Below are 7,055 nucleotides of genomic sequence, written 5' to 3'. Positions count from 1 at the left end.
TTCTGTACCCAGAAAGGCTTGGAAGAGAGAGGATGTGCCCATGAAAAACTCTGCTCAGGGGAAGGATCAAAGCAGCCATATCTTATTTCCACTGTGGTTAGAGTCTGAGGATTACTCAGGAGGCTGGGAGTAGGGGAGGGGGGAGGATGACAAGGGCTATTGTAAGGAGTAAATGAGTAAATATGTGTAAAATGCTTAGAATGGTGCCTGATGCATACTAAGTGCTATGTGTTGTTATTCCTGTTGTTTTATTATAGCTGTCTGGTCCTGCCCCTAGCAGTGTTCATCAACAACTTGCAAATTATCAGAGCCAATGGTTTTCCTCAGTTCTTCCCCTCCTCACCTCCCTGCAGCACCTGGCTCTGCTGCCCAAGTCTCCATGGAAGCTCTCCAGACCCACACATTTTGGCAGCCCACTCTGCCCTCTCTGGCCGGCTGACTTCTCTTCTCTCACCCTCAGCGTCCACCTTCAGATGTTCCTCTAGTCTTCATCCTCAGACCTTGCCACTTCTCACTGTGCCCACCCCTCCCTGCTCTCTGAGGATCCTCCTCTCGCATGCTTTCAACCAGGGCCTCTGACCTATGAAACTGTAGCCTTGACCTCCAGCCCTCTGGGTCTCCTGACCCCTACTTCCAAGACTTTGTTGGACGGCCCCAAACGGACATCCCCTTAACATCCTTCCCAACATCCCCTAAATCCTCCTCCTCTTTATTCACCCTAGACCAGCAAGTCCTCCTGGTACCTTTTTCTCTTTTTTTTTTGGCTGCACTACGGGGCATGCAGGATCTTAGTTCCCCAACCAGGGATCGAAACTGTGCCCCCTGAAGTGGAAGTGCGGAGTCCTAACCACTGGACCGCCAGGTAAGTCCCCCTCCTGGTACTTTAATCCTGTGAAGGGCACAGCCTAGTCCCCCACACCTGACACCTCACCCATACACTTTCCTCCTTCATCCCTACATCACTTTCCAAGTGCTGCAGAGTCTATCTCAGAAGCATCTCTGAATCTGTCCTTTTTTTGTCCCCTTTACAACTTCCCTAAATTTGGTCCCGTGTTCCTCACACAGACCACCAAAAGGGCTTTCTCATGGGTCCTTCCATGGTTTTGAGAACAAAAATATTGACTGCCATATCAGTAAACAAAGGATGTTGCAGCCATCAAGCCATTACAATACAGCCACCCTGAGGGAACTCAGGATGGAGACAAAGGGGCTGCCCACTGCCAAGCCCATCTAGCAGTCAGCTGCTGCAGCCACCCCGACAGTTCACAGAAGGAAACTCAGGATGAGAAAACACAGGCTACCAGCCCCAGATAGCTGTAGTGCTTATCAAAGGAATGATTTCAGTGAGCCCAGGCCCTGCATCTTTCCATACATAGGAAAGTGCTAAATTCCTTAACTTGAGATATCTGGTTTTCTTTTATTAACAGTAATCTTTAATGTTCTGACTACCTGGTTTTATTGCAAAAACTTCCATATGTTCTGGCATCCCTGCTTCCTCTTCAGAGCAGTCTCTCAGCATTATTTGAGATGCTGTCTCCTGGGTTTGAAGTCCTAAGAATGTCCACCGAATAAAACATAACTCTCAACTTTTAGGTACTGCATTTTTTTCAGTCGACAGTGCAGTGTTTATACGTGCTGGATATGGAGTTAGGCTACCTGAAATTGAATCCTAATTCTACCACTTAGTAGCTGCATGACCTTTGACAAGCTCTTTAACTTCTCCATGGCTTGGTTTCCTCATCTTTAAAATGGGGCTACTAACAGATGTGGTGGTGTGTGTGTGTGTGTGTGTGTGTGTGTGTGCGTGTGTGTGTGTGCGTGTGTGTGTGTGTATGTATGTAAGTATGTATGTATGTATGTAAAGACTGAATAGATAAAATAGGGTGCTTGGTGGAAAAAGTGACATTTTAGGTATAAACCATCATTGTTATTGTTATCATTATTGTTTCAAATAATCCCATGCTCTGTTCCTTCCCCCCATAATGCTTCCATAATCACACCACTCCCTTGCTCAAAGGCTTTCAAAGCTCTTCCATTATCTACTGTGGGAGACTGATGCAGTTATGGTCCCAATATGTTTACTCCTCCCTGTAATCACACCCTTGGTGCCCTTGGTGTCCGTATTGACTCCAGGCTTGGCCATGTTTTGGTTAATCGGATAATAGAAAATCTGTGCCACTAGCAGAGGCTTAAAAAGTGCTTTTGCTGTGTGTTTGCTTTTTAGCCTGGGCTGGCCCCCTGGGAGATAAGAGACCATGTGGAGCAGAGGCCCCTCAACCCACAGTCTGCCTACTGCCAGACACAGGAGTGAAGCTGTCCTAGACCAGCCAGCCTCAGCCAGGTGCCAGCTGACAGCAGAGACCAGCCAAGCCAGTTCAGATGGAACTGCCCAGCTGACCTACAGAATTGAGAGAAATAATACACATTTGTGGTTGTAAGCCACTAACTCTCAGGGAGGTTTGTTGCAAAGCAGGAGCTAACTGAAACACCCAGTAAATCGAAATCAAGTACCCCCTCATCATTCTGGCAGCAAAGGCTCTCACGGACAGCTCAGTGCACCCTTTCCTACTATTGCCACTGCTTCCTTACCCCCGACCCCAAGCCTCAGGAATGCTCTCTGTGCTCCCTGACTTCTAAGCCTTTGTTCAAGCTGAGTCCTCATCCGGGAATTGTCTTCTCTCCTCTTCTCCCTTCCCACTCTCACCCCCTTCTTGCTCCTCTCTGCCTATTGAAATGCAGCCCATCCTTTAAGATTTATTCAAGTATCATTTTTTTCCTGCAGTTGGTGGGCACAGTGGGAGCAGCCTGTCCTTTACTTGGTACCTGCTGAACTCAAATTTCTCTTTGTTTCAATACAAGAGTCTTTCCCAAGGAGCTGATTCTTAGAGCTCCAGGAGCACTGATGTGAGAGTTATTGACTTTTCAAATCTTGTTCAATCATTTTGAATTAACCAAGGCGCTGGTATGCTTTACAATCTCCCTAACACTTGCTAGACTCCTTTTATAACAAAGAGAACATCCCCAGAAGCAGGCCTTTAGCAGGCAACAATAATTTGCTATAATTTAATAACATTGATTCATTTTAATTATATTTTTTAATGTTTTCCACTTTTATTGAGATATAATTGACTTAGTGTTTATTTTTAAGGTTACTTTCTATCTATGGCAAATGATACTGGTTTCCATTTGCAGTAATGATACAAAGTTTCCTTTTAAAATAAACATTTTAAAAAATTGAAGTATAGTTGATTTACAATGTTGTGCTAGTTTCAGGTGTACAGCAAAATGATTCATATATATATATATTCTTTTTCAGATCCTTTTCCATTATAGGTTATTATAAGATATTGAATATAGTTCCTGTTCTATACAGTAGGTCCTTTTTGTTTATCTATTTTATTTTATTTTCATTAATTTTTATTGGAGTATAGTTGCTTTAGTTGTGTTAGTTTCTGCCGTACAGCAAAGTGAATCAGTTATACATATACATATATATACTCTTTCTTAGATTCCCTTCTCATTTAGGTCACCACAGAGCATTGAGTAGAGTTCCCTGTGCTATACAGTAGGTCCTTATTCGTTATCTATTTTATATATAGTAGTGTGTATATGTCAATCCCAATCTCCTAATTCATCCCACCCCCCACTTTCCCTTCTTGGTAACCGTAAGTTTGTTTCCTACATCTGTGACTCTATTTCTGCTTTGCAAATAAGTTCATCTGTACCATTTTTCTAGATTCCATATATAAGCGATATTATATGGTATTTGTCTTTCTCTCTCTGACTTACTTCACTCTGTATGACAGTCTCTAGGTCCATCCATGTTGCTGCAAATGGCATTATTTCATTCCTTTTTATGGCTGAGTAATATTCCACTGTATATATGTACCACATCTTCTTTATCCATTCATCTGTTGAAGGATATTTAGGTTGCTTCCATGTCCTGGCTTTTGTAAATAGTGCTGCAAAGAACATCAGGGTGCATGCATCCTTTCAAATTATGGTTTTTTCCAGAAGTATGCCCAGCAGTGGGATTGCTGGATCATATGGTAGCTCTATCTATTTTATATATAACAGTGTGTATCTGTTAATCCCAAACTCCTAATTTATCCCTCCCTCCCCCCTTCCCCTTTGGTAACCATAATTTGTTTTCTATGTCTGTGGGTCTATTTCTGTTTTGTAAATAAGTATATTTGTATCATTTTTTTAGATTCCACATATAAGTGATATCATATGATATTTGTCTTTCTCTGTCTGACTTACTTCACTTAGTATGGTAATCTCTAGGTCCATCCATGTTGCTGCAAATGGCAGTATTTCATTCTTTTTATGGCTGAGCAGTATTCCGTGTGTATATACCACATCTTCTTTATCCGTTCATCTGTCAATGGACATTTAGGTTGCTTCCATGTCATGGCTATAAAATAAACATTCTTAGGTTAAAAAGTGAGTCAATTTAAAGGAAAAAGGAAGTAAGCTGTATCTTCCCCCCCCGCAAAAAAAGTCCTGATTTGTAGTGTGTGCTGGTTTCCATGCTGTAAATTCTCTCACCATGCTTGTTTCCAATAACCTACAGGATGCCACTAAATGCAGAGTTGGAAAAAGATGTGCAGGACTTATATGGACACTCTGAGTCCATATAAGTGACTCAAGCTCACTGCTGGGTGGGGCTCAGATATAGCAAATATCCAGAAAGTGGTATGGCAACGGCTGAAGCTTGAGAAACACTTTATTAGAGTTACTTTTTATATGAATCTTATTCCCCATGGCAAACTGCAAGCATCTTGAGGGAACTGACTGTTTCTTGATCATCTTTGCAAACCCTGTAGTATCTAGAGGGGGGCTCCAGGCTGAACTTTCTGGAAGAGGGGCTGGGGTGAACTGCTCTTCTGTTTAGGATGGCAGTAACTTGGAGTGCCCTTGAGCTCCTGGCTATTGGTAACTTAGCTCCAGGCAGAGGTGTGGCCCCAGGTGGAGGACTCAGGGAGGCAAAGAATGATACATGGGGTCTGGCTCATCCATGTCCCTGAGACTTCATGTTTTATTTCTACCTAAATATACTTTCCCCTCAAGGGGTGTATGATAAGGGTAAATACGAGGAGAACAGAATAGAAAAGGAGAGATTGAAGGCCCTGTGTTAGTTTTGTAACAGAGTACCACAGACTGGGTGGCTTAGCAACAGCAGTTTACTATCGCACAGCTCTGGAGACTCGAAGTCTGAAACTAGGTGTTAGCAGGGTTGACAAATTAAGGTGAGAGCCGTGAGGGAAGGATCTGTCCCAGCTCTCAACCCTTGGCTTGTAGATGGCCCTCTTCTCCCTGTGCCCCTTCACATTGTCTTCCCTTTATGTGTGTCTGTCTGTGACCAAATTTACCCCTTTTACGAGTATATCAGTCATATTGGATTAGGGTCTACGCTGTTGCCCTCATTTTAATTTGATTATCTCTATGAGGTCACAATCTGAGGCACTGGGGTTAAGATTCCAACATATCTTTTTGGGAGGACACACTTCAAACCACAGCAGGCCTGGAGATTGATTCTAGTAATTCTCTGATAGGAAGCGTTCCCCATCAGGGCTCTCAGTCATAGGAATTGAGCTGTGGGCTCTGTCCACAAGATGTGTCCCTTCCATAGGTGCCCTGAGAATTTATCCTGCTCAGTGGAGGGATAGACCCTCCAGGAAACAGCCAGATGAAAATTCTGTCGTCACACAAAATTGCTTCCTATCTGGCAGGCAGTTTGCAAGGCAATCAGGCTTAACGGGGGCTGTGTTCGAGCCCTGAGTAACATCTAAGTCTCTCTCTGTTCACAGGTAGAGATGTATGGCTTCCAACCACGTGACCATGTTTGGACCAGGTCCCTAGGGGACCCAGTTCTCTAAAGATGCTCTGGATCCCTTCAGAGGAGGCCGTTTGGGGCCAGCTGAACTTCTTCCCAGGGAAGCCTTAGTGGGGTTTCCCCTCGCACAGGCCTGTATTCCTGACCTCCTCATTTGCTATTCTGAAACTTAAGGTAGTAATGGATAGCTTATGGGTGAGGGCTAAAATTTTGCCAATTAATGGCATTGCATGAAGTCTGTAAACATTGTGATTGAAAATCTTAGCACTGTTAATAAATACTTACTGAGTACCCACTATGCGGTAGATATTGTGGGAATATTTTTGAGTACTGCAGTAGATTGTAAAACTAGCCCCAATTCTCTATCCATCCCTGTATCTGTGTTCCTTTCAATGTGACTTTGCTGCTCCTGCCATCAGGAAATGGAGTCTATTTCCCCACCCTTGAATCTGGGTGTTGTTGTGACATGGTTTAGTCAATACAACTGTGGAAGTGACACAGTGCCAGTTTTGAGCCTAGGCCTTGAGAAACCTGCATCATTCCAGTCTCGCTCTTGGAAACCTGCAACTCCATGTGAACTAGCCTGGGCTAGACTGCTGGTGCATGAGTAACATGTGGCCCAGTTACCTCAGTTGACAGCCACCCACAAGAAGTAGAGCCTCTGGCTGCCTAGCAACTACCCCAGAAGCATGAGAGGGTCCAGCTGAGACCAGAAGAACTGCCCAGCTGAGCCAAACCTAAAATCCTGACCCACAAAATCATGAACTAAATAAATATTTTTTAAAGCCATTTCTAAGTTTTGGGGTATTCTACTATGCAGGAAAAAAAAAAAAAAAACTACTGACTGATACAAGCACTTACCACAGGCGAAGCTCTGGCTCTGGTCTATTTGAAATCAGGCAGAGTCTTGGGAGCAAAGACCTGTGCAGATGTGCCATATTAATGGGTGTGATGCAGAAAGTGCTCTGGAGAGCAAACACACCAGGAATAGAAGAGGTGGCATTTGAGCTGGGGAGGAGTCATGTCCATGTGGAGTAGGCGGGCCCAGGATGAAATTCCTGAGAGAGGAGACTGAGCGAGGTGAGGCATGAACATGGGAAATCCCAGGCTGGGGCCATCAGTGGTATTTATTGAGTGCTTACCTTGTGCATGGAAGCACTACACACGCTATGCCAGGTCTGCATAAGGCCTAGCAGGGGAGAGAAGACATCCATAT

Source organism: Orcinus orca, chromosome 14 (assembly GCF_937001465.1).
Source record: "Orcinus orca chromosome 14, mOrcOrc1.1, whole genome shotgun sequence".
Lineage (NCBI taxonomy): Eukaryota > Metazoa > Chordata > Mammalia > Artiodactyla > Delphinidae > Orcinus > Orcinus orca.
The sequence above is the reverse complement of the archived record's forward strand: the minus strand, read 5'-3'. Positions refer to the sequence as shown.